The 27413-nt window shown below is 44.2% G+C and overlaps 1 long non-coding RNA gene across 3 annotated transcripts; it reads left to right on the top strand.

The window, feature by feature from the left end:
* The first annotated feature begins 7328 nt into the window (after positions 1 to 7328).
* On the top strand, positions 7329 to 25599 carry LOC116529023. Of its 3 annotated transcripts, XR_004259341.1 has the most exons (6): positions 7329 to 7501; positions 11512 to 11752; positions 12658 to 12808; positions 21605 to 21714; positions 22103 to 22111; positions 22891 to 23143. It is a non-coding gene; the product is annotated as an uncharacterized LOC116529023 (long non-coding RNA). The 3 variants fall into 3 exon arrangements; XR_004259340.1 differs by lacking the exons at positions 21605 to 21714; positions 22103 to 22111; positions 22891 to 23143 and adding an exon at positions 25327 to 25599; XR_004259339.1 differs by lacking the exons at positions 7329 to 7501; positions 11512 to 11752; positions 12658 to 12808; ... (1 more) ...; positions 22103 to 22111; positions 22891 to 23143 and adding exons at positions 23614 to 24705; positions 25327 to 25599.
* The last annotated feature ends 1814 nt before the right edge of the window (positions 25600 to 27413 follow it).

Below are 27413 nucleotides of genomic sequence, written 5' to 3'. Positions count from 1 at the left end.
TCAGAGATCCAGGAATGGAATCTTGGCCTCCAGGTTCCCTGTCCTGTGCCCTCTCTACTCAGTTTGGATTTGAGATCTGTTTTGCAGAATTTCCTTTAGGTTCTGTACTCAGCTGGAGACAATAAATCATGTTATGGGTTTATGTATCCAAAGCCTTCACTAGTCAAGTGTTCCCCAGCACTCTCCATGCTGGCCCACACTGACACAAGGCCACATCTTTCCAGAAAGGTATGGCAGGAGCACTCTGCTCTGACAGAACACATGTGCTTTTTCATCAAAATCCCTTTTCTTTGTTCTGAGGTTAATTTCTCTTTGGCTTCAATTTCTTTTTTATCTGTGCCTATTCATTTATATTAGTTTGTATAGCAACACTTACATAACTCATCTCTAAATCTGGCAGACACTGAACATAGCTAAATGCAACTCATAGAACCTGAAAAGTAATCAAAGTTTCTGTAGTATTTCTTATCCTCTCCTTATAGCGATCGTATGATAAGTGGGAACTTTGAAATCATGTCAGTATCAAATCTCTCTTCTGAAGATGAGGCTAAATGACTTGCCCAAGGGTAGTGCACAGCACTGGGAATGGAATGGTCCCCCAGGCTCAATTCTTCTTTCAATTATGCCACAATACCTATGAACCTGCCAAAATCTACATTTATGCCCTCTCTTTTCCAAATCCCTGGTATAGATACCAGAGGGCAATGAGATGGACGTGACATGTGCATAGAAAGAATATGGAGAGGACAGGATAAGGCCTGAACAACCCAGCTTGTGCTGTTTAAGGAATGAAACACAACCCATATGTGCATATTTAAGTTAAAATTAAGTGAAATTAAACGTTTAGTTCCTTAGTTGTACTAACCACCTTTCAAGTGTTCAGGGGCCAGAAGTTGCTAATGGCTATCACACTGTACAGCATTGATATGGAACATTGCCGTCATAACAGAAGCTTCTAGACCTTCAGCCATCAGGACCAAATAATAATAATTACCATATACTGAGAACCAACAGCATACCACACCCTGTCATTGGTTTTGTGCCTATTATCTACGTATTATTATTCGTATTTGCTAGCGGAAGAAACTGGCATGTAAAGTTCTTAATAATTTGCCCTCAGTGTTTGATAGTAAATGGCAGAAATATGAACACAGATCTGTTGATGGCAAACTACAATATCACCTCCATTTCTCTATGAGGAGCCATAAGGACTGGTAACAATCTAGCAAACATTTATTGAGCACCTACTATGCGCCAGGTGCTATTCTAACAGGTAGCATAAATATTCATAGACTCCTCTATAATGTAGGTATGATTATTATCTTAATTTTATAGGTGAAGAAATGAGCTTACAGAAGTTGAGAAACTCTCTTCTGACCACTTGGCTACTAAACAATAGAGTCAAAATTTGAACCCAGGCCACCTGACTCTATAACCTGAGTTCCAAACTGCTACACTCCACTAATGAACAATTGATGGTTGTGTCTGGGTTGTGTGAAAGTCAGGGACTGACCTGAGGCTTACTGTTCCCATCGTTATTCACAGGGCCGGGTTGTATTTCCAGATGGGCTTCTTCACCAGGCCAGTCCTCAAATGCCTCTGGTCAGAAGGATCTGCTCTGCTTCTCCCTGCTTCTGTCCAGCAAGGTGTGTTTTTCTCTCTCTGCAAAGCTGTTACAGCTAGAAGTCATCACAAAAAGTGCGTTTGAGTAAGTCTTAATGTGGGGTCTTTGGCCTGCTCCTTCAAGTTGTCCCACTGCAGCTCACCACAGGGCAACTTTAAGAGCACCCTGTTGACATTCCTTTTTAGCACTGACTAGCCCAGAGGACACCCCTTCAGTCCTGGTGGGCTGGCTGCATTCCAGGGCATGTTGGTAAATCTAGCATCTCCTTTAATGTGCAGCAGTCTAATAGGCTTCTGAACTGGCTCAAAAAGTTGGCAGTGATATTCGTGGCACTGGTCTGTAGATTTGTGTTTAGTTTGGTCTAAAACCAGGAGGCATATGGACACCATATTTCACCTGCCAGCCTTATCAGGATATTCATTTTTTTTGTTCTATTTTTCCATCGCTTTGATATTTTTAGAGCATTACTCCTATCTGAGAATTGAAAATCTGTGGTAATTTTTAATTGTGTTTCGGTGGTGAAATTCTTTGGCTCCCAAAAGGATTTTCCTTGCATGGGTTAGCATTTTGTCTTGGTCAACTTTTTGACTTTTCAAACCCTTAGGCTGTCTGAAAGACAAGCCAAAATCCTTTGAAGACTGTTTCAATGAGGCTGGGTCAATGGTCACCATATGAAAATTCATAAATGACTTTAAGAGAAGATGGCCTGTGGATTGTAAAGTTGGAAGCGCCTCTCTTAAGACCTGGAAACGTAGGTTTCTTTATGTATTATGGAACAAATACATACTCAGACCAGCCTCAAACTATTGGTGGTATGTGCTGGCTGTGGGCAATACCAGCAAATAACTGGCAGGATATTCCTGGGATCCTATAGAGCTTCTTTAGTGAGGGCAATAACACGCTATTTGGAAGCCAAGTCATGTTATCAAAGACTTGGAGGGTATGATGCACTTCCTCCTCATATGTGCCACCAGGACCACAGAAAGTCACTCCTACCTCCCCACTGCAGCCCAAATACATGGCTGTCTTGCAAGAGCACAACTGACCTTATTGTGCAATCACTGGCTTGCCAGGATGCTGACCTGAATTTTGCTACAATAGAAAAGTGTGGAAAGCATGTGAGAGTTATCTTATCATTCTCAAATTATTTTCTCCTTCAAAAACAGATGATGAACTTGAAATCTTTCTGCCTGTCCTTGGTAACCCACATAATAAAGAACAGGAGATACGGCTATCTAAGTAGCTTCTTCCATTTCAACTCAAAAATTTTCTCGTGTGCAGGCCTGGGACTTACAACTCATGATTCCAGTTCTAGCTTCCCTAAAGTGGAACACGTTCATCTTTTAAAACCAAATTGGCATGAATACTTCAAGAGGTAGTACATTCCCTCTCGTTGGAGAGACCTGAGCACAAGCTGGTTGGCTATTTGTTTATTTTTATTTATTATTTTTCCATCTCCCTCTCCTGGTACTGGCTATTTTACAGGGCATACTATGATGGGGATTTAAGAACCGGTCACATGGCCAGGCTAGATAACCCAATCAAACCCTGACAGGCTTTGATTCTAGCTTGTTCTTCAGTCTGCAAGTGTCTGTATCCATAATGTTCTATTCTTTAAATAGACCATCCTTTCCCTTCTCAGGATCTTTGCCTATGCTGTGTGCATGTGTGTGGTGTTTTTAAATTTTCCTGGAACATCAACATGTCCCATCCCTGTACATGGCTAATGCAGACTTTTTTTTAAATTGTTCAAATGTTAATGTAAATGTTTTCTGCTTAGAGAGGCCATTTCTAATCCATCTGCCTATATAGATAACACTATGTTATTCTCTATCTCTGTACCTAATTCCACCCCCACCCCAAATGTATGCAGTTTGTAAATATATCTATAATTGTTTGTCAGTTGGTTGGCTGTAGCCTGTAGGAGGGACCCGTGTCTACTTTATTCATTAATGTATATCTGTGCTTAGGATATAACAGGCACTTAAATAATTTTCAAATATCTGGCTGAATGGATGGATATTAAAATCAGACTAAAGTCACTTATAGAAACTACGCTGCAGAACTTTTTAGCTGGAAGACATGCTTAGCGACAATCTATTCCATTGTTTACCAGAGAGGTATAAATACTTCAGTTTCTTCTTTCCTTACTCTGCAAGGTTGATGATTGAGCTATATACATTTGTAAGTGCTATAAAGCTATTTTTGATTAGGTCACCTGTTGGGACTTGCTTACTGTATCACCAGAAAGCTCAGCAAGAGAAAAAAGAAGTTTTTTGTTTTGTTTGCTTTTTAAACAATATCCAAGGCTTGGAAATGTACATATAATCTATCATTTTTTTCCAGATAATTTGGAATAATTTAACTTCCTTCAGACTTCATATAGCTCCAGCTCGTTTGTGGGAAGTGGGTGGGTCCTGAGGTCCTCCTCTGGTCCTGTGGGTGCACAGTGACCCTGCTTGTCTGGCTCTTGGGCACCATGGTGAACTCTCCAGGTGGGGGCCGGCCACACCAAGTGTGTATGGGACCAAAGTAGTAGGCACCAGTGACCAAACGCATCAAGAACAAAGAGGGAGGAGGGCGGGTTCCTGAAAATAGAAGCACATCACAAAATAGATGACGAGTTGTTAATGCCTTGAGGCTTTTGTTCAGGAACACTCCGGCACTATACAGGGAAAAATGACAGTGCCATATTCTTCTGTGAAGTGTGAGTCGGTTTCTCTTCGAGTTCTTCCCAAAGAAGGCCTTGTGGGTTGTGGCTAACTCAGTTTTCCATTTTTATCTAGATTTGTTCTTTAACGCAAGTGTTATTCTTTTCCAAGGATTGCTGTATCATCACATTAACAATAAGATAAACAAACGACAAAAAATTCACTGAAAACAATGAATGTGGTAATTGCATATTCTTGTCCTAGGTATTCCCTTTTTGTTCTCAATTAAAAAGCAGTTCCAGCAGTTGTGAATGCTGTATCATTTGTTCACCTTAAATAAATACTTTTGAATCTAAAAATATAGCAGAAATAAAACTTTCTGAAAAAAATAAAAAGCTGAAACAGTGTCACATCAAAAATAAGAAATGGATTTTAGGGGATCAGGATGGTTTTCAAGAGGTTGATGTTTCCTGACTAGCCAACCCCATTTCAGGCCTCTATCTGGGGGATCTAAAGTCTACACCAAACAGTCAGCCCAGAACTCTAGCAGAATAGTATAAACACCCACTCAGATATCTTAGAGTCATTTATACTTAAAAATATGAGTTAACTATGCTCATTGGCAGATGTTTCATAAAAGTACAGGATTTCAAGTAGCATTTGGTCAGCCCAAGACTATTATCTAGTAATTTATTTTAATTAGCTTTGCTTGAATTAAAAACGTGATTTTTTTTTTTTTTTCTTTTGAGACAGAGTCTTCACTCTGTCACCCAGGCTGGTGTGCAGTGGTGTTATCTCAGCTCACTGCAACCTCTACCTCCCAGGTTCAAGTGATTTTCCTACCTTTGCCTCCCAAGTAGCTGGGATTACAGGTGCCCAGCTAATTTTTGTATTTTTAGTAGAGACAGAGTTTCACCATGTTGGTCAGGCTGGTCTCGAACTCCTGACCTCAGGTGATCCACTTCCCAAAGTGCTGGAATTACAGGTGTAAGCCACTGCACCTGGCAAAAAACATGATTCTTAAGTGTGAGCAACAGTGAAAATTTGTAAGACTTCTACTAGATAGTGGTGCACAAGAGTTTGCCACTGTTAGGGTCATGGACTCAGCCTCATGTGTCTATCTACAGGTAACTGGTGCTGGAACTGACCAGGGAATCTTCAGAAAGAAGCAAAGTGACCTGACCACTTTAGCATTCACACCTGATCCGTGGAACGGCCTGGTTCTGTACCCTTCAGCTTATCATAGCCTGTTTCCTCCCACTCACCAGCAGCCTTTTCAGAGGCAGGCTATTAGCACGAAGAGATCTGATACAGAATCTTCTTCTGTGCTCACACTTTCCGCATGTCACGCCAGAACCAACACATCAGAGCAGACACACTCATAACAAGACCAAAAAGCATCCAGTGCTGACAATTTTACACTTGGGCCAGATGCCAGAACTGACTGTGGGGAGGTGCAGGGAGGGAGGGGATGCCCTACTCTTAACACTTTTTTGAAAACACAGGTTAGGGTTACTTTAACTTGGTGCTACTAGGAGACTCTGGGTTTTTTTGCTTGTTTTTCCCCCTAGATTGTTTTTAGGTGGGGCCTCAGGTGAGGTCAAAAAACGGTTTTTAGACCCCAGGCATATATGGAACTAGCAGAGCTGATCAAGTGAGGGGGCAGAACCCTTATTATCAGCCCTGCATTGGCCAATGGGAGCCTGGGACTCTTTCCATGTTGCTATGTTAGTCATCCATACAGCATCTATGTACCTCAAATAGGCTAAAATATTTTTTATCTCACAGTTGGTTTTTTTTTTCTTTTTGTGAGTCAGGAATTCAGGGATAGCTTAACTGCATGATTTTGGCCCAGAGTCTCTCACCAGGCCAAGCCGTTGGCCAGGGCTGCTGTCATCTGAAGGCGTCACTAGCATTGGAGGATCCTCTTCCTAGAGGGCTCACTCACATGGCTGGTGAGTTGCTGCTGGCTGATGGTGGAGGCTTCAGTTCCTTGAAACATGGACCACTCCAAACAACTCATGACGTCGTGCCTGGCTTTCCCCAGAATGAGTGATACAAGGAACAGCAAGGTAGAAGCTACAATGTCTTTTATGGGCTTCAAAGTCACACTATCATTTTGCAATATTCATTTGGTCACACAGGTTAGTCCTGCTTCATAAGGGAGGGGAATACACAAGAACATAAATACCAGGAGGCAAGGGTCACTGGAGATCACCTGGGAGGCTGGCAACCGCAGTTGCCTACTGGCCCTGCCATTGCTTCTGGGAATCAGTCTGCCCAATGCCTGATCTTCTAACAGCTATACAAATCCGATGCTCACGGAGATTCTAGAGTATCCTTTTAGAGAAGGGTCCACAGCTCCCGACCTACTTGAGTCATGTGTGTGTGCTGGCTCAGTCCCCTGCCCCAGCCACCACACCTGTTTGGGGCGCAGTGTGCAAGTGGGGATGGCGAGGAAGAAGGCTCTGATGAGCCAGATACACAATCATGGCTTAGAATTCGACTTTAAAGCCAGGTCCACCCCCAGAGACTCTTTCGGCTCTAAAATGGCATTCAAACCTATTTAAGTGTCTGAGTTACACCTGTGAGGCTCTGGGGAGAATGCGGCCTCACTGGATTTCTGCTCTTTTCCTGGAGGGGAAATAACCTTGATGACTCAGATGGGAGTGGAGAAGCTGTTAGCAGTTATTGGGTCCACCTTTGGTGGAAATCTGGAAATTCCAGTGAGCCATCATCATTTTCTGCAAGATAATCTAACCTAATTTCAACTGTAAAATTTAAATTTTCAAATGTACTGAAGAGATAGTACATGCCAGACAGTTATACACAGTATTTCCCTTAATCGTCATTAAAAAAACCTGTGTAGTAGGTATCAGGCCCACCGTTTTATAGAGGAGTGAACTGAAGCCCCAGAGGTTAAATAACTGCCCAAATTCCCAGCTAGCAAATGGGGTAGCCGCTTCTACCGCGTGTGTTTGCCTCCCAAGCCCGTGTGATACAGCTCTGTCAGAACTCTCCAAAAGAGAAAGGGCATAAATCACAGAAGAAGGTCTACCCTTCTTCTGTGGGAGCGGAGGGAGAGGGGGAGTGCCCTACACAGCCGCAGGAGCCAGGCATGAGGATGGGGGCTGGGGCAGCAGAGGACAGATGGGAGCTCCTGTTAGGAGCCACGTTTCCTCGGCTCCGAACCCTTCCTCCTGAGTCTCTGCAACAGCGATGCCCGGTCTATCTCAAGGGCGGCAAACTGTGCCTCTCCCTCCACCTACAAGGAGAGTCGGGTTGTTCATAATGATAGTTACTCTATGCCAGGCTTCCTGCTAAGTTAAGAACCACTTTTTAAAAATCCTCACAACATTCCTAGGAAGTAAATATTATTCCCTGCATTTGATGGTTAGGGAGGTGCGGAGTTGGGGAGTTCAGGAACAACCCTAAGGTGACAGAGCCCCAAGGTGTCCATGCTCACGTTTCAATCCAGGCTTCTGACTTTAGGGCCAGCAGAACTCTTAACCCCGTGTTCCACAAGGCAGAGATTGTGGGGTCAGGCGACCACATGGGCCGTTCATCTTGGCAGGAACGGACAGCGTTAGCTCCGACACAGAGGGCAGGGACCCCGCGGCTCCTCCAGGACGGGGACTCGCCCGCAGGCCCAGGGACCCCCTAGGGGAGCCTCCTGCTCTCGGGCTCCGCCAGAACCCGATGCTTAGGGGCCTTCGGTCAGGTCCTGGGATCCTCCCGCGGGCCTCGGCTTTCCCCGAGGGGAGGGCGACTCCCGCCGGGCGGGCCTGCGCGCGGGCTGGACCTGGGCTCCGCGGCCGAGATGGGTGAGCTGGGGAGGGAGGCGCCGCGGCGCGCGGGGCTGCACACGCGGTCTCCACTTTCCCCCCGCGGGTCTGTGCGCGGCTTCGGCGGGAGCCCAGGTCGGCTGGGCCGCAGCAGGCGCGCGCCCGGGGAGGGAGGAGGAGGCGAGGAGGCCGAGGGCGCCCTGCTCCTGGGCCGCCGAGGCCCCGGAGGCTTTGTGTAGGCCTCCCTCCCCCGCCTCCCATTCCCGCTTTCTTTTTCCCTGACCGAAGTCCCGGTAGAGTATCCAGCAATTAGCACGCGAGGAGGGGTGGAAGGCGGCGGCGGCGGCTGGGATGGGGGCGGCGAGACCCCCGCTCGGGGCTCGGCTCTGCGCTCCGCCTGCGCTGCCTTCGTGCGCCACCTACCGGCTGCTCCGGGCTGCTGCGGCGCCCGCCAGAGCTGTTCCTAGGCAGATCTTGATCTCCGTGGACAATAGACAATGGGATTTTTTTTTTTTTTTTGGAACAATGATTTATTTTGGGGGTGGGGATAAGGAGGAAGGAGGGAGGGAGGGAGGAAGCAGCAGTGTGTTTGTCATCGCTTTAGAAAAAAAATCTCTGTTCTATCATTGTTTCTGCATATCCATTATATTGAGGACAAAAGAATCCCGTTCTGGAACAACAAAGCCAAGGGAAATGTTTTCTGTGGCTGACATTTAATTGTGTGCACAAGGTGCTACATTATCATGGGGAGAGACTGGAAAAAGAAAAGGACACAGCCTCGGTTCAGAAGCCCGACTTCCCTGCTTTAAGATGTGAGCTACATGTGTCCCATTTTAGATTGTCTGGTATATCTCCACTCGCGTTATACCCGACGCACAATTCTACGTTTCCTTAGAGTTTTCCGACTCACCGCAAGGCTTCCTTGCGGATTATTTTTGCACCACCTCCAAGGTCTATTCTTCTTACAGCTAACGGGGATCATCATGTTTAGCTTCACAACCTCCCTACATGTTTCTTTTTCAGAAGCTGTTAGGAGGGACCTTGGAGAACACAGTCCAACCCTCTGATTTTACAGATGAAAGAGGTAGAATGTCTAGTCCAAAGTCACCCAGGTAATTAGAGAGGGAGGCAGGACCAGAACTCTTGTTTCCTAATCCCTGGTCCCTCCGACCTGCTGTTTGATGTCCTAATGCCCAGCACTCCCGTTGTTGCTCACTCCGTGGCCTCCTTTCTAGCAGGAGAAACCCCCTACACAGCGAGTTGTATTCCACAAAGATGGGTGCCAACTCAGGACGAGGGGACAGAAGTGTAAGCTTCCTGGCTTGGTGGCAATCCCTTTCACCCCCTTTCCACCCCACCACCTCTGCAGAGTGAAGAAGAGGAGCGGTGTGGATAGCATCTTCATTTATTTCATTATTTTGCTATGATAAGTTAGTATGTAAAACCTTTTGCAATTGTTCCCGACTCTCCAGAAAACATTCCCCCTGGGATGCAAGGGCCTGAGCTCCACCTCAGATACAGGGCTAAACCAGAAGCATAACAAAAAATGTGTTCCATCTTTGGAAATTGTACTGAGTGGTCTCTTGGCAAAGGTGGTTTGCCCTTGGGAACTTGAATGATATGGATTTCCTTCTAAGGCACATGAAAAATCCTTGGGGAGAGGCAGATAGCTGATCATCCTGGAGAACAAAGACATTTTTCTTTTGCCACCTTCCAAAACACTACAACAGACGGCGCTCCCCTTTAAACTATTACTGTGTCACACTGAGACAGAAGAATTTTCAAGTTTCAGATGAGAAGCTCAGTAAACATCTTTGCACATCCAAAATGAGTCAACCCATCATAACAGCCTGCTTGTTTTAAAAGTTGTTCAGTCTGTTTAAAGCAAATAGACCAATCTCACAGTCTGCAGACAACTAGACAACAAGCAGAGAAGATTTCAAAACAAAAGGCCAGAGCATTCCCTAACTCTCTTTAAACTGTCTTCTAAAAGCATTGGAAAGAAGAAAACACACTTGGGTTGTAAACAATTTCTAAAGCTTTCTGCTGGGTTTTGGCACTTTAAGAGAACTGGTTTATACAGGGGCCATGTGACAGGAGTCTGTTAACAGGAAGCTTAGATCTCGAAACCTCCTCATTTTCCTTTGTTTGTTCCTTTTTTTTCCTACAGGGCAGTGATTTATCCCATCTCTACAGAAAGATTCACAGTTCAGTGATATTCTAATATGACAACCACACACTTACAAACACCTTGCCTCAAGGATTTTGTGAGAATCAAATGAGATAATGTAGGTGAAAGTACTTTAAAAAGCCTAAGGTACTCTTCAGATGTGAGATCTTATTCCCTTGTATCTGAGTGTTTGAAGGCATTGAAATCATTAATTGGAGCACTGCTGTAACTATGCTGTAGAGCTGTGATTTGGCCTTTTTTTTTTTTTTTTTTTTTTTTTTAAGACAGGGTCTCACTGTATTGCCCAGGCTGAAGTGCAATGGCACAATCTCAGCTCACTGCAACCTTCACCTCCCAGGCTCAAGCGATTCTCCCACTTCAGTCTCCCATATATGACCCATTTTTCAGATAGGAACTTAGAGTTACCCCTCAAGGGTAACGCTTAACGTAGATTTGAGCATATTCAAATCTCATCTTAAAGAATATTCTCACATCATGTTGGAATCTGGTAAATGCTAACATACTGGTGACTCATTGCTTCCCCAATGTCCTTATTTGGTAGCATGCAAATAAAAATGATCATTTTCAGATTTAGATTTTCTCAAACCGTGGTGTGAGCAGCTATTTTTACTTTTGCTTCAGTCACCATTCTCTGTAGTAGAAAGTGTATTTAGAGTTGTAAAAACTGTTTTTCCATTTGCAGCCTACATTTAAATATAGGATACAGCCACTAAAGTACTCTCTTGTCAGATACAGGAGTCACATAGTGAAATCCAGGACTTCTGACATCTGGCCCTCAGTTCCATATATTTAAGGACTCCATATCCCTAACTTCACAAGTGCTTCCTAAGACTATTTCCATAGCACTTCCCCTTAGGACACCTCAATTGACTTGCAGATGTTCTACTGCTAATTCTCTTAACATTCATCTTTGAGAGTGGTGGGTCCATTGGAAAGATATCCAACTTGCAGAAAGTGAAACCTCACCCAGTCATTTGGCCTCTCTATTACAGGCCATGGGACCCTGTACTTGGCTCCGCAAGAAATGACTGATGTCACCAAAAAATGAGCAAATCTTATAACCCTAACTTCCAAATCGTTGTTATCCTGTCCCACCAAAACCAAAAGTCTGGCATGGTGGCTGTAATTTTAGAGGGGGCCAAGGCAAGAGTATCACTTGAGGCCAAGAGTTTGAGACCAGTCTGGGCAAAATAGTGAGACCCCATTTCTACAAATAAGTAAATAAATTAAAAACCCAAGCCTGCTATTACGTTTCTCCAGGGGTCAGAGCTGGAGTTTACCTCCTGCTCAGAAAGCTCCTGCTGCGTCACGGGAGCTTCGGACGCATCATCAGGTTTCACCCCAGGACTCTATGTGACCTGCATCCCAGCCTTGACTCAGCAGCCTGCACTGTGACTAACTTCCTGTGACTGGGCTTTCTGATGTTGATGTTGATGATGTCCCTGCCAGGATAACCGGTCCAGATTGGCCAGCTGCGAGAATCATTTAAAGTGGGTTTCAGGTAAATCACTTTCTGATCACCAATCCCTTTCTCTTTGATCAAATCTCCTGTGTCTCTTGGGGCCAGGTTAGTGGCACTAACTCACTGAATGCTTTTTGTTTTGAGATGAAATTTCGCTCTTGTTGCCCAGGCTGGAGTGCAATGGCATGATCTCGGCTCACTGCACCCTCTGCCTCCTGGATTCAAGTGATTCTCCTGCCTCAGCCTCCTGAGTAGCTGGGATTACAGACATGCAACAGGACCGACTAATTTTGTATTTTTAGTAGAGATGGGGTTTCTCTATGTTGGTCAGGCTGGTCTCGAGCTCCCGACCTCAGGTTATCCACCCGCCTTAGCCTCCCAAAGTGCTGGGATTACAGGCGTGAGCCAATGCGCCTGGCCTGGATGCTTATGTTTATGAGGCTTTGGGGGGTAGGTAGATGAACCTTGCTGGTTCTCCTGCCCTGGCTGTCTTCTCTTGTTTCAGATTTTGTGATGAACTGGAAGACTTAGACCCAGAATTTGACACCAAAGCCAGATGAAACATGGGACAGTGCCTGGCCACAGAACCTGCCCTCAGAGCAGGTGGCTAGAGGCAGGAAATAGAAGGATGCTGCTGGGTGTTGCACCTTAGGCAACGGAGTGTGCTCTCGCTGTCTAAAGCCATCTGCCCTATACCCATCCCAAATGGGGGCTTGGCCATTGGGGCGTCCTCCACTATCCCCTTGGACTCCACCATCTTTACTGGGGACTTTGGCCCCTGTAAATTCTTGCAACGTATGAAATGCCCAGTGGAAATGTAAAATCATCATGTCATCTTTCACACATTTATGGTATGTTGGCAATGCTTCTAATAGCCACTAAGGGACAAGAGTTTATCTTTCTATCTTACATCTCATAAATCTCTTCCCTTTTTTCATCCCTAGTGTAAATTGTGCTTAGACCAATAACACGTTCAAAATTATGGAGCTTTTCATCACTACGGAGATGCTCTTGCCTGTGATAGGAAGGATAGCTACATCTGAAGCTGAGCAAATTTATTTTTCTCTTCGTCTGCATCAGGGTGACCTCTGAAAGGTAAGTGAAGGATTTTCACTTAGCTGGGCACAGGCTTTGTTCAAGGCATCTGCTTGTGAGAGCCAGTGTTTAAGGGGGAGGTTTGGGCCTAGGAGAGAGCCGGTCAATCTGTGTCTCCGTTCTTCCTTAGAGTTTCTTTTTCAGACTCCAGGCTGAGGGCAAGTCATCTGAGCTCTCTCACAGCAGTGAGGAACCTGGGTTGTGTAAATATAGGTCAGTTATTTAACCTGTTGGTGCCTCAGTCTTCTTTGGGGACAATAATAGCTCTATAAGTTCATCATGAGGATCGAAAGCACTAGAACGTGTGAAGAATTCAGCACAGTGCCTGGCGCATAAGAAGCACTTTTAAGTGGCAGCAGCATCATGATCATGACTATTTCTATCCTCCAGTTTCCATGTGGCAGCTTTTGCCCTACCAGGTCCCTAGAGCTGCTGGAGGAATCCATGCACCATAAATGTTGCTGCACCTCTGGCCACGGTGCCATGAATCTTCATCTCAGTCTCTGCCTCTTGGGCAAGGAATAAGCATGGGAAGAATTGCTGACAAACTGGCAGAAATTCCAACCCTAGGCATAGATGGAGTGCTCAGACAGTTCTTGCGTATTCTTTCCACTGCTGACTGCAGTTTCTCACGTAGGTCATCCAGCTGCTCTCACTCTCAGCCTGCCACACCTGCACAGCATCATGGATGGTTGCCAGAGCAGTCTGCAGAGGGCTCTTTCCACCCTCCGCCAAGCACTTGAGCTCCATTGAGTCTTTCTTTCTGCCCATACAGCTCTAGAAGGTCCAGACCCAGGGTGGAAATAACCCCCTTTTCCTAACTGTAATGAGATGTTTATTAGGTAGTTATTTCTCCCCAGATTTTACCCATATCTAATTGGAGGATTCATCTTGTCCCCTTTTTCAGAAGTACAACCTCATCTACCACTTTCTGCAGTGTTCCTTCATTCTCCTTGAGGCTAGCTCCTGTTCCCAAATGTGTAGGAGACATCTCTATTTCCATCTCCATCAAACATTGGATTTTTTTGATTGAGGGTTATGTTAAGACATTTTCTTCCCCGCTCCAGAAAAGACACACGCCATATAATCAGGCCGTCCTTAACCAAAGCACTTGCCCTTCTCTCTGGGGGAAAAGGTGAATGCCATGCTAATCTCTCTCTCATCTGACCTCACTGCTTCACGTTCCTTATTTGCAAATGTATCAGACATTCATTCATTGTAGAAGCTGAAGAACTGCTTTAGGTGGTGTCTGAGTTGGAGCACGGTGAATCTCCCTCTAGGGCTTCAGGGTCTGCTTTCTCTTCTCTTTCTGAGTTGTTGAGTAAGCCCTAAGAACAGCTTGCATTTTCCTCCCTTAAGAACCAGATCCAGTGTAGAAAGTATAGTTCTGTTTTTGAAAATGATGGCATATCATATGTGTTGACATTTCTTCCTTATCATGGTTCTCCCACCATTTATCTATCTATCAATTACTCTATCATCTGTTGATGGCTTCTTGCTGGCTACACGCTTACATCTGAGCCACAGTACTTTCACTAAAAAGCAGATGTGCCAAGATATGACTTACCACTCAACAATGGCCTGGTTTTTGCAAGATTCTGTTTGCTCTCAATGAGTGGAATTGGACATCTCTTTGGTAGCAGCATGCAGTACAGAAGTGTCTAGAAATGCACAGACAGGGTTATTACTGAAGCTAATATAAGTCAATAGAAAAATGCATGGGCAAAGCTCAGAAACAGAAGAAACACCTTTGTCTAAAAAAGGTTGGATATGGCTAAGTGGTGATCAATACTTGCAAGATTAAAAAGGATGCTCATCTTCGATTCCTCTCTCTTTTGCAACCCCATGTCCAGTTGGTCACTGGGTTTTGTTGTCCTTTCTTCACTTCATGATATCTCTTGCATTTCTTTCTTGCTTTTCCTTTCTACTGCACTCCAGCCCTGGTTAGAGTCTTTTTATCTCATGTGTGGTCCATTGTAATAGCTTTCCAACTATCTAACTACTGTACATATTTTCTCTTCAAAAATCACCATAAAACTGCCATTGGATTAATCTTGTCAAGTACTATTTCTGGCTGCGCATGGTGGCTTGCACCTGTAATCTCAGTGTTTTGGGAACATAATCAAGATAGGAGGTTTGCTTGAGGCCAGGAGTTTGAGACCAGCCTGGCAAACATAGTGACCCACCCCTCTAAAAAGAAATAAAAGCTATCCAGGCATGGTAGTGTAGTCCTAGTTACTCAGGAGGTTGAGGTGGGAGGATGGCTTGAGGCTGGGAGTTCCAGGCTGCAATGAACTATGGTCACACCACTGCATTCAAGCCTGGGTGACAGAGTGAGACCATGTCTCCAAAAACTAACTAGCTAGCTAAATAAATAATGCTTTCTCAAAACTTAGTTTCCTGTAATTCTCCAATTTCCCTCTAAGAAGATAACCACAATTCTTGTTGTATAGCATTAGAACCCTTCATGAAGCAGCTCTCCAATTTACTCATCTTTCCCATCATTCTTGATTAAACCTCCACTTCTGCCAAATGGAGAAGTGCCAAACCTCTCCTCATCTAAAATTTTCTTATGCCATTCCAGTTTCCGGATACACCCTTCCTTTTCCTTTCTGCCTTTCCAAATCTTCCCCCATTCCTTGAGGTTCGGTCAAATCTCATGCCCAGCTTGAAGTGACCAGTCTCCTCAGAATACCCTGAGACATTATTTTTAATATAATTAATTTTGAGCACTCAGCAAACACTGTCCCATGACTTTTTCCCTAGTGTTTTGAGTTGCTGCCTAACTTTCATATGCGTGCCTCTCATCGTATGTCCTGTGTGGTGAGCTCCTCAGAATACCCTGGTTGATTCGTATTCTAACTTCCTTCCAAAGCATCTTGCATGAGCTTGCACTAACAAGGCATTCAATAATGTTGGACTTAATTAACAGAAGAAAACGCAACTTTCAAGACAAACTAGTTAAGCCATTTTCATCATCAGCAAAGTTGATGGGTCCGGAATTTCATTCCTGTGCATGTTGAAGTTGTGCCTGTTGAAATGAGGGCGAATGTGTTTTTCATAGCATTATATATCTGGAAAGAATCTTGTGAGGTCATCTTGACCAGTTTCTTGGCTCGAAGTCATCGGAGACAAAAAGAGATCTATCATATGCTCAAAGAACCTAGAGAGAAAATTCCTCAGTATATTGGATAATTAAATCTCAGGGTTGTATCAACTCTCCCTGAAACAGCTCTCTCCATACGCACACAGCTGTCACTCCAGGCCAAAGTCCTAAAATTTCAGCGTACTCAAATTTGCTAAACTCCTACAGTGTATGTTTAAAATGTAGGCTTCCACGCCCACTCCAAAGAGTAGCATTCCCTCATTCTGGAGTTGGGGGCACATGAATCTGAAATATGTAGATTCAATTTATATGTAATATATCTCAGGTGATGCTGATGCAGGTGGTCTGTAAAACACACTGTGAGAGAAAAAATAAGTTATTCTGATTTAATTTTTTAAAATTTTGGTTTAAGCATATTCATTCCAGGACCATTTCCCATGAACATTAAAAAAAAAAAACAAAACGGATTAATAGTTTTTCTTAATGATTGCATGTCCTTACGTACACATTTTTAGCCTCATGTATATTAAGGTCTCTCTATATTAAGTTGAACTTGATGTTCAGCACATTTATTGAGCACCAATGTGCCAAGCATCATTAGTTATCAACATGAACGAGTTAAGTACTGAGGTAGATTGATCCTCATTCTTAGGAAGCTCATAGTTTAGTGGGAAAGTAAAAAACTGTGATAATGATGGTGATGACCTATTACCTTTCATCCAAAGTTTGTAGACATTATATGTGTTTGTGGCAGTTGAGCAGGAGCAGAGAACTGGGGTTTGTTGTTGGTGGCACTAGGCAGAAAGAGTATGTAACTTGCCCCTTGCTCTGGCTCCTGACTCTTTCCTCTAGGGCTAATGAATGCCATCACCCCACCACTCCAACAGCTTTCCAAGAGCAATGAGCATTAGTCACTCAGTCTACTCTGCCTTACTGAATATTTGGAATGATCAGCACTCTGTAAGGCATTTGCAGAGGATATTGCTCCCTTCCCATGTCCCAGACTTTGCCACAATAGCTCTCCAGTCCTTCCCCATTCATTTGGGTCCCTGTGATTTCCCTGCCATGAACACCAAAGGCTGAGTGCCCTCTACATTCATAAAATACTTGGTGAGTACTCCAGTGTGCAAGGCACTTGCCAAATGATGTGATGAATATAAAAATGAATGAAACACGGATTCTACTCTTAAGGAACTTACAGTCTAGTGCTGAGATGCATCATGTACTAGTCACAAAGTAGACATAAGCAAATATACCATGAGGTTGCTTCCAGCCAGGAATGGGAGCAAGGAGGCTAAAGGTATAGGAGCATTGTGCAAATGGGAGGTGAATTTGGGATGGAGGTATTGAAGGACATCTGGTGAAGATGGCCAGCAAGTAGTTAGAGAACATGTGACCAGAGCTTGGAAGGAAGGAAAGGCAAGGGACACTGGTGTCATATGAAGCAGGACTGGATTCTATTGTCTAAAGAGTGCAGCAGGCAGGAGAAGGGGAATTAAAACACAAGAGAGGTGACTCAGAAACACCGTCTTTTCTAATTATACCTCAATTTAATCACTGAAAGGTTGAATTTGTAGTGTTTGAAAGATGAATTAAAACATTCTATTTCCTGATGTAACTTAGAAAATACATTTTCATTTTTTCCTTGCCCTTTCTTGGGGGATCGGCTTTGAATATTTCCATGTAGTTTGACTAGTGTCTCTACTAGACCTATGAAAGAGAGGCTTTTTGTACTAGACTAGTGCCTCTGTGTATTATTATTATTTTTTTTAATTCAGGAGAAAATGGAAGGAACTACAGATGGAAGAAAGGAAAGAGAGCAAGGTCCCTGTTTATGGACACCTCTGTTTGCTGATGATTAAGGAGAAACATTGTGGATTCTGACTGTGACCTGATTTAGGTGAAATGCATTCTTTATAAGGCTGGCCTTGCTCTCAGGGCTTCAAAGGACTCCATGTTGAAGACCTTCTATCTTTGGCATATTAGATTAAAACTGTAGTCTCCAAAACAGTGCCCTACAGTCTGTGTTGTGCTTTCTCTCTCTACTTGTGTTTCTATATCTTCTCTCCTTGTTTCTGCTATAGAGTATTGGGCTCAATGATAGTGGCTGCTTGAATAGGAGCAGAGGAAAGTGAGGTGGAGGAAGAAATAGCTGTAAGAGAATGTATAAGTCCATTCTCACACTGCTGCAGAACTACCTGAGACTGGCTAATTTATAAAGAAAAGAGGTTTAATTGACTCACAGCTCTGCATGCTATACAGGAGGCATGGCTGAGGAAGCCTCAGGAAACTTACAATCATGGAGTAGGGATGAAGGGGAAGCAAGAACCTCCTACATGGCAGCAGGAGAAAGAGAGAGTGAAGAGGGAGGTGCTTCCCACTTTCAAACAACCATATCTTTTGAGACCTCTATGAGGAGGCAGCACCAGGGAGATGGTGCTAAACCATTAGAAACCACCCCATGATCCAGTCACCTCTCACCAGGCCCCGCCTCCAACACTGAGAATCACAGCTCAAGATGAGATTTGGGTGAGGACACAGAGCCAAACCATATCAGAGAATAACACCGAAGTGTTGATTTGAAAATTGTCTTAGAGTAACTGTTTAGGCACAGGCAAATTAAAATCCTGTGCGTAATCCTGTTTGGGTGCATTTGTGTCTCTTTAAATTACCTCATACAGCTGGATGTTGTCCTTGGAGGGGGGCCTAGTGGAGCTCATGGCCAGAGTACCTAGCAGATTTTCAAAGACCTTGTGACTTATGCTTACTTACTTGGCAATGATGTTCCTGCAAGGAGCATGAGACCTTTTCTTCCACAGAGCAGTTTAGGATCACCAGTGTTACGGAGGCTCCAATCAGCTTGCACAGGTAAGCCAACTAGAGTTTGCTGATGCATAGCTAGAAGAAGGGTGAGCATGAGGCCGGGGGCTCTGCATTCCAGATCTGTGCTCAGAGACTCTCCCTGAGCCACGTTCAGAGCTGCTGGCTGCTGAGACACCCCATTTGGCGAAGCGGGCCTTTGTTTGAGATCACACTGGGAGTGAAAGCAGGTTATCATCGCTATAGCCAGTGGTCTGACAGAACAAACGGAAGAGCTCGGTGAGGTGAGGAGAGGTGAGAGAGGTGAAGAAAAGATTAGCGAGGCTCAAATGGGATAATTGGAAAAAGCAGGGGCAGGCAGTAAATTATGCCTCTTTTACTTGGCTTAGTTATCATATCACCTGAATGGGTGAAATAGGTCAGCAACCCATGGATGAAAAGCAAACTCAGGAAGGGTCACGGAGGTGAGCTAAGAACTGAGCTCCGAGGACACTGTCAGGAGCTCATGGAAATGGTGTTGCTGGATTTTCATGCTTAGAAAGAGAAACAGGAAAGAATAAGTCAACAGCGTCTTCCGTGATTATCTGGAGGTCTTTTTTGTATTATTAGAACCTAGACCTGTCAGTAGGAAACAGGTTGAAAAGTTTCACAAATGAAGAGGCAAACAAAGCAAGGGAGTGATAATTGTTTTGTTTTTTTACGAGATAGAGTCTTGTGTGGTTGCCCAGGCTGGAGTGCAGTGGTACAATCACTGCTCACTGCAGCCTCAAACTCTGGCAATTCTTCTGCCTCAGCCTCCTGAGCAGCTGGGGCTAGAGGCATGCACCACCAAGCCCAGCTAATTTTCAAAATCCTTTTTAGAGATGGGGTCTCACCATGTTGTCCAGGCTGGTCTTGAACTTCTGGCTTCCAGTGATCATTCCTCCTCAGCCTCCTGAGTTGCTGGGATGACAGGTGCCTGCCACCATGCCTGGAAGGAAGTGGTGGTGAATGTGGGTTCTGGACTGCTTACTTTTGCCTCCCACCCCAACCTGCAACCTTGTTCTGTGACCTTAGGAAGTTACTTTGCCTCTCTGTGCCTTGGTTTCCTCATGGGTGACAGGGAAATAATTTTACCTGGACCTTCATATATATAAAGCTCTTAGTTCCTAGCAGTTAGAACACATTCAAAAAGGCTAGCGGAGAAACACTTGAGAGCATGATTTCAATCTCCTTGAGGTCATTTTGGACATTTGCAAGGACTTCTTATGGTTGTTACAAGGATAGCGGTTCTACTATCATTTAGTAGGTGGAGGCCAACAAAATGACTTATCCTGTATCCCACATGACTTTCAAGTGTTTTATTACACATCCTGATAGGTGAAAAACTTAATGTTATTGGAACTTAAAATCTAATTCGGTTTTTAAAAATTTCATGAGTTCTTTTCGCATTGTTTTAACATTCACTGAATTTTGCACGATCATACCCATCAAGAAGATTATACTCTACTTTGTTTAGAATGCTGTCAGGAGTCGTTCCCCATTTTAGAAAATCACCTCACCAATGACAAAAACAATGACCTGTTGGAGCTGCGTTTGTAACTATTATGTTCCCAGGGCCTGTATGCATCTGTGAGGCCTCGTGACTTGATGGTAGCCATGCCTGGGCATATATATATATATATATACACACATTATTTTATTATAAATAATGCTGTGTCTCTTTTTATCAGTTAGAACATTTGTTGATTTCTTTTTGAAATGTGTGAGGATGAGTTATGCATATTAATTTTATTGAGGGTATTAAAAGGCCAGTATAAAACAGTTGTTTTAAAAAGGAGCTGTTTAGCTCTGATAGATTTTTGGAGCTAAGCTCAGCATAATCATAATGGGTATAGTTCCCAACAGTTGGTCCCTGAGTCAAGGAAATCAGAACCCAAAGAAAGGGTGTTTCACTTGCTCTCAATTTGCCTCTGTTTTTGTTTGTTTGTTTGTTTTCCTTTTTGAGACAGTCTTGCTCTGTCACCCAAGCTAGAGTACAGTGGCATGATGTTGGCTTACTGCAACTTCTGCCTGCTGGGTTCAAACATTTTTCCTGCCTCAGCATCCCGAGTAGCTGGGATTAGAGGTGCCTGCCACTGTGCTCGGCTAATTTTTACATTTTAGTAGAGATGGGGTTTCACCTTGGCCAGGCTGGTCTTGAACTCTTGACCTCAGGTGATCTGCCTGCCTCAGCCTCCCAAAGTGCTGGGATTACAGGTGTGAGCCATGGTGCCTGGCCACCTCCATTTTCTTTTAACTGGGTATCGAAATGCTTATCTGGTGGTCAGAGCATTTTGGTATATTGCTTGTACCTTCCATTAAAAGAAAAACTTCAGCTGCACTAAAATTAGAAAAGTTTAATTGAACAATGAACAGTTTGTGAATCAGGCAGCCTCCTGAGCCACTGTAGGCTCAGAGACTCTAGTGCAGCCACGTGGTAGAAGATTTATGGACAGAAAAGGGAAAGTGACTTACAGAAAATGGAAGTGAGGTCCAGAAAGATGAATTGGTTATAGCTCAGCGTTTGCCTTATTTGAACACAGGGTAAACGTTTGACCACATCTGATTGATCAAAACTTGGCAACTGGCACAAGAGTAGACTACAGGTTTTTTACACTTCCATTTAGGCTATAGTTCACAATGTACAGAGAAATCTTTAGGTTTCGGCTAAGCTTGATTGACCACTATGCTCAATGATCTTGAAGTCTAGTTCGTGGATTAAGATGTGGCCATCTGTTCAGTCTCTGGAGCACACTTAACTTCAAGAGGAAAGACCATCTTTTGTGCATGTGAACTCTACTTTCTCCCACTGTGGGAGATAGATCACACCAGAAGAGCCTCTTTTCCAGGGCTTTGTGGAAAGACTGAGGCAGCCAGGGCTGGAGGACCTACTTTGGCAAAGGTGCCCTCTGCTCTGTCAAGGACTGTCTCCCCAGCTGAACCATGCTGGGTAAGCCTGGTACAATTAATTCTGAGGCCCAATCTTTGATTTGATGGCTCTTAAGTTCTGTTGTTTGGGGAGGGAGAGCATCTATTTACTCCTTGACATGGGGAAAGAGGAAAATGGAGCAGTTGCAGAAAAACTTTGTGGGTAAGAATGTCATACCTAGAAGATGATTGTGTTGCCTGATAGCCATGGGGAAGATGGCAAGTAGAGTCAGCTTTGTTGGGGGTGTGAGTCAGCTTGGGCTGCTGTAACAAAAATACCATAGACTGGGTGGCTTATAAACAACAGAAATTTATTTCTCACAGGTCTGGAGGCTGGCAGTAGCAGATCAGAGTGCTAGCATGGTCAGGTTCTGGTGAAGGCCCTTTTCTGTGTTGGTAGCTAAAAAGAGGGCTAAGAGCTCTCTGGGGTCCCCTTTATATAAGGGCACCCTAGAGAGTGGGGTGCTTACACCTTCATTACCTAATTATCTCCCAAAGGCTCCATTTCCTAATGCCATCACACTGGGGATTAGGAAGGACCTCAACATTAAATCTGAGAGGGCACGATTAGTCTCTAACATGGGGATAGAGCCTGAGTTCAGTTTCTTTCTATTAATGCATTAGAATATATTAGTGGTAAAGGTGTTACAGTCTAGACTGACAAAATCAAGAGAAAAATCAAGAGCCATTAAATCTTTCAGCATTCAATCTGGGCTACGGGCGATGGCTTATGCCTATAATTCTAGCACTTTGGGAGGCCGAGGTGGGTGGGTCACCTGAGGTTGGGAGTTCGAGACCAGCTGGCCGACATGGAGAAACCCTGTCTCTACTAAAAACACAAAGTTAGCTGGACGTGGTGGTGCATGCCTATAATCCCAGCTACTCGGCAGGTTGAGGCAGGAGAATTGCTTGAACCTGGGAGGTGGAGGCTGTGGTGAGCCGATATTGCACCCTTGCACTCAGCCTAAGCAACAAAACAAAACTCCATCTCAAAAAAAAAAAAAGATTTAATCTGCAATTAAGCTGTATTCAGAAATGTGCTGGTTCCCAAAGATCGTTTTCCTGTGTCTAGGTACTATAGAAAATAAAGAGGGAGGAAGGGAGAAAGGGAAAAAGTAAGGGAGGGAGGAAATCTTTGAGAAAAACTATTAATTAGGATTGAGGAAATCTATAAAGTCTCTGCCTGGGGCTGGTTTTATTTTCAAAGTTGTCCATAGCAATTGCTCATCCTACAAGCTCTTCTGCAAAGAGGTGGAAGCTCCTTCCCTTCCCTCTTGAATTGGGCCTATCATGAGAGCAAAACACCACCTTCTGCTTGAAAAGAGAAAAGGATAGAATATTGAATATTTCTATGGCGAGAAAGAAGGTTATTTGATACCAAACCCAGACCACACCCACTAGAGCTGGAGTTCACCTTACAGAAATGGATCTAAGACCAAGTCAAATCAGTAAAGACACTGGCGAGTCGGTGGAAGCCACAGTAAGCTAAAGGTAGCACTGGATGGGAGCCAAAGGGGCGGGTTGACCGAGGCTGGAGATTTGACCAGAGCGAAGCCTTCAGGAGAAAGGCTGGTATCCCACAAGGTTGTGTCAGTGTGGCCAGCATAGTCGTCAGTGGCTTGAGACCTTTGAACCTGGGCTAGGGATGGATGGGTGAAGGGACCTGAAGAAACCGCAGAGATAGGAGTGAGACCAGCTTTGCGGGGTTACTGGCAGTGTACGTTCTGGCCCTGTTTCCCTCGGATCTGTTTCTTGCCCTTTCTCTACCCTGTTCTAAATCAAAGGGGTCTGACCCTTGTAGACTGCTTTTCTAAGATTGGAGGATGATAGGCGCTGACCGGCTGGAGGTGGAGGCAGAGAGGGAGAAACGAGGCCTTCTTCCCCTCCTTCTCAGCTGCACACCTCTCCCACTCTGTGTGTTGCCACACAGGTACACTATGGTTCCAGCCTTCACCTGGTGACACTGAGACTCTGCGAGGCATCATGAGCTCTGGGAACCTCCTCCTCCCTTTCCTCTGCCCTGCGGCTGTGTCAGCTTCCTGTCTTTGCAGTCTGGATTCCTCACCACCCTCTGGCTGGCCTCTCAGCATCTCCATCCCTTGTGTAATTGATCCCTGCATCAAAGTCCTGTTTGGAATTCTCTGGTGGTTTCTGTTTCCTGGTTAGATCCTGACTGATACACTGGCCTCGGCAGCTGGTCAGCTCCGATTCCTGGAAGAGAGCTGCTAAGGACCGGTCTGGGGACACCTTGCTTAGAGAGGTCTGTGGGGAAACAAGCCGACTTCAGGACAGCTGAGTGTGTGGCTTACTGGACTCCATCCTCTCCAGAACTACATAAGCTGTTATCTTAATGGAGGGACTTTAATGGAGGAATTGATTTGGGGTGGGGTGAAGAATTCACTAAAACAGAAGCATCAATGACACCAGAGAGCAGAGAAAGCTCAAGTCCACTTAGTTTAGAAATAACCAAGTGTTCTGGTGGGAGCTCATGCATCACTGAATTACTGTGGCATTCTCGAGCCCCATATAATGTTTGTACCTTGTGTCTGGTTCAAATAGAACAGAAAATAATGGAGCGAGTGCCTCTAATTTAATATTCTTATATTTCCACCACATCAAATTCCCACTAGGACAAATGTATACAAATGAATCATTATAATTTTTCCCCCTTTTACCCTAGCTGAGCCACTTGGGCCTCTGCTAAGAAATGATGATAAAAGTGATGAAAACAAAGCATCACATTATAATGTCATTTTAAAAAATAAAAGATTTCCAGGAGATCCTTTGTTGTGTTGGAAGAACACAAGCTGCATGTTTAAATGACTTTTTTTCCTCTTGGATAATCAGAGAGTAATGTAACCAAAATAATCTTCGACTGCTGCTGAGGTCATCATTTACTTCCTGCTGACACGTTGAGCTGGTCAGAGAGCACAGGCTCTCAAAGGGAGTATAGTCCTGGAGACACCAGAGGAGGTGTCATTCAGACTGCTGGTGCTTCCCTCAGAGACAACAGGGGCATCAGGTTTGAATCTGGTTGTTCAAGCTCCCATCCCAATACTGGAGACACAGATGAGGAGCTCACCTGTATCCCAGGCATTGTAGGTGACAGTGGGGGAGAGAAATGCCAACTGGGACTATGTCTTTGGGGGATGCAATTTTTTATACTGTGTAATGAACCTGCAATAGGGAAGAACATTTCACTGTGGGTTTTACTGCACTAGACAATTCTGACAGGTATATGGATACTCATTCCAACTCACAGTCATAAGATAAAGACAGTCGTGGGGAAGCTGCCTGGCTTCCAGTGAAATATTTTGGGGAAGAGGATTCAGCATCAAAAGTTGAGAACGGAGAACAGTTCTAGGTCATTTGCTTATTTGTTTTATTCCCTTCACTAGACACAGGGCTGCAAGCACACATGATGGGATCGTTTAGAAATGTGGCCCACACATTCTTTGGCACTCCTCCCATTAAAATGAGGGACTCCCATCTCCTGCTCTTGAATCTGGGGAGAGGGTGGGGGAAGCTTGTGAGTGTTTTGACAACCAATAGCGTTCAGTGAAAGTGACAAAATGGACTTCTGGGGCTGGATCACAAAAGGCCATGTAGCTTTCACCTTACTAACTGAAATACTCTTTCATAGAGCCCTAAGCTGACATGTAAGGCATCTGACTACCGTGAAGCCAATACATTGGAAAGGTCACATGGAGGAGCTCCAGCTGACAGTCTCAGCAGAGCCCAGTTTCAAGCCATCCCTGCAAGGTATCAGCCATATAAATGAATCAGCCTAGCTGCCAGTCAAGTATCTTTGCACAGCTTCCATCAATGCCTCATGAAATGGAAGATTGACTAGCCAAGCCTTTCCTAAATTCCTGACCCACAAAATATAAATATAATAAAATGGTTGTTATTTTAAGCCACTAAGCATTGGAATGATTTATTATGGTTATGCAGCAACGGCTAACTAGAATACATTCCTAAGTAGACAAGTTCCTAGTCTATTCACAAAAGTACTTTTCTTCTTTTCTTTTTCTTTTTTTTTTTAAGACAGAGTCTCGCTTTGTCACCCAGGCTGGAGTGCAGTGGCACCATCATAGCTCACTGTAAACTTCACCTCCTGGGCACAAGTAAGTATCCCACCTTAGCCTCCCCCAGGTAGCTAGGACTACAGGTGCATAACCACCACAACTGGCTAATTTTTAATTTTTTTTTTTTTTTTTTTTTTTTAGAGATAGGGTCTTGCTAGCTTGCCCAGGCTGGTCTCCAACTCCTGGCCTCAACTAATCCTCCTGTCTCGGTCTCCCAAAGTTCTGGGATTACAGGCATGAGCCACCATGCGCAGACTAGTCACAAATGTATCTTAATAAGTAGAGTTCACTATTTAGTAAGCTTCAATGTCAAATAGCCATCAGCATTTTTATTGAGTGCCTGCTGCAAGCACCTTTGCTATGGGGATACAAGGTATAAAGTTTAGTTTCTGACCTAAAGGAAATGATAAAATAATTATGGGATACCATTTATTGAAGGATTACTATGATTAGGCTAATGATTCTCAAAGTACGGTACCTAAACAATCACATCAGTGTCAACTTGGAATTTGTTGGGGTTATTTATTTTTAATTTATTACTATTTTTTTAGAGGCAGGGTCTTACTCTGTCACCCAGGCTAGAATGCAGTGGCATAGTCATTGCTCACTGCAGCCTCAACCTTCCAGGCTCAAGGGATCTTTCCACCTTAGCCGCCTTAGTAGCTGGGACTACAGGCATGTGCCACCATGCCTGGCTAATTTTCTAATTTTTTTTTCTAGAGATGGAAGGTTCTCACTATGTTGTCCAGGCTGGTCTTGGGATTAGATAGTTTGAATAATTTTAGTGGGCTCTGAGGCATAGGATCTACCCCTAGTTGCCTGCTGCCTGGCCCTGGCAGTGACTGGGACACAGGACTAGTGACCCAAATGTGAGAGCCCAGAGAAAGGAGGCAATGGCTAGGTATGAGCTTTAGATTGGTTGGTTTGGTTAGAAAGGCACATCCACAGACTAGTTGGTTACTGTCTCTAGGAATTGGCTAGTTTTGGGAGCGGCAATCTCTCCAGGGTCAGCAAGGTCCCAGATATCAAATATTTAGAATAAAAAGACCTAATATAGGTAGATACAATTACCTGATATTTCAGATGGCAAAGCTGAAATCTTGAGACATAACCTGCTGTAGTCATATCTTCACCAAGGAGAGGGCCTAGATTTAAACCTGAGTCTGCTGGGCCCCCCAAACCATGCTCTTACCAATGTGCTATCCTGCTCTTCATCTGGCTAATTAAACATATATGTGGGCGTCTATAATTGTATAAAAAGATAATTTACAGAGCAAATGAGGATGCTGAGTAATTTCTACAGAAACTAATTGCATGAAGCAATGAGAAGGAGGAGAGATTGCTTGTAGTGGTCAAAGAAGGCTTGTGGAAAAGAGTCATTCAGACTGCTGGTGCTCCCACTCAGAGACGACGGATGATGGGCATTGTGTTTGCTGGGTGGGTCTTGAAAGTTGGACAGAATAGATCTGGGCAAAACTGGAGAGAAAGGACATTCTGAAAAGATGGGAAATGATGTTATCACAAGGCTCAAAGGCAGTAGTGTGCAAAGTCTGATGAAAACACCAAATGTTAATAGGCTGCTTTGGTTACTTGAAAGTACATTAGGCAGGGAAAGAAGGCGGGTGCAGCTGGATGCCACTCA

This window comes from Sapajus apella, unplaced genomic scaffold (genome assembly GCF_009761245.1).
Source record: "Sapajus apella isolate SASKATOON/1434 unplaced genomic scaffold, GSC_monkey_1.0 scaffold61, whole genome shotgun sequence".
In the NCBI taxonomy this organism is placed as follows: domain Eukaryota; kingdom Metazoa; phylum Chordata; class Mammalia; order Primates; family Cebidae; genus Sapajus; species Sapajus apella.
Note: the sequence above shows the minus strand (reverse complement) of the source record. Positions and strands in the feature narration are given on the sequence as shown.